At 66.3% G+C, this 502-nt stretch overlaps 1 protein-coding gene across 2 annotated transcripts in view; it reads right to left on the reverse strand.

Annotated features, from left to right (window-relative positions):
* LOC113205259 (carbonic anhydrase-related protein 10) overlaps window positions 1–502 on the reverse strand; it is a 41,043-nt gene that overhangs the window by 2,632 nt on the left and 37,909 nt on the right. The gene's annotated exons all lie outside the window — the stretch shown is intronic.

Below are 502 nucleotides of genomic sequence, written 5' to 3' on the forward strand. Positions count from 1 at the left end.
GCGTGGCGGGGCTGGGCGGGGTGGGGCGTGGCGGGGCTCGACCCGCGCGAACAAATGGCCGGGCCGAGGGGCAGTCGAGTTTGTTTTGTGGTCCTGGCCGCCCGAACGGCAGCACCACGAACGGGGGGTCCGGACCGACCGACCGACGCCGAGCAGGCCACCGCGCAGGACAAACTCGGGCGAGCAGGAGAACGACCCGCGGGCCGGGGGACGGAACAGGGCGCTCCCATGACACCACCTGTCTCGTTTTCCCTTCTCTCTCTGACTCTCTCTCGCTCTTTGCTTTCGTCTCTCTCTCTCTGCCTCTCTCTTCGTGGCCACTAATTACGGGGAGAGCCCTGTTGCTGTTCATTACTCGGCTAGTGATAGCGTAGCCAGCAGGCCTGCTTGCATGCGCTCACGGAATGTCGCCCCGAAGTGGCGGCGAGCGGGGCATCGCAAAGGGTAGGGGGGGTGGGGAGAGTGAGGGAGAGAGGGAGAGGGAGAGGGAGGGGGAGAGGGA

The sequence above is a fragment of the Frankliniella occidentalis genome, unplaced genomic scaffold (assembly GCF_000697945.3).
Source record: "Frankliniella occidentalis isolate FOCC.00 unplaced genomic scaffold, Focc_3.1 Scaffold52, whole genome shotgun sequence".
NCBI lineage: Eukaryota > Metazoa > Arthropoda > Insecta > Thysanoptera > Thripidae > Frankliniella > Frankliniella occidentalis.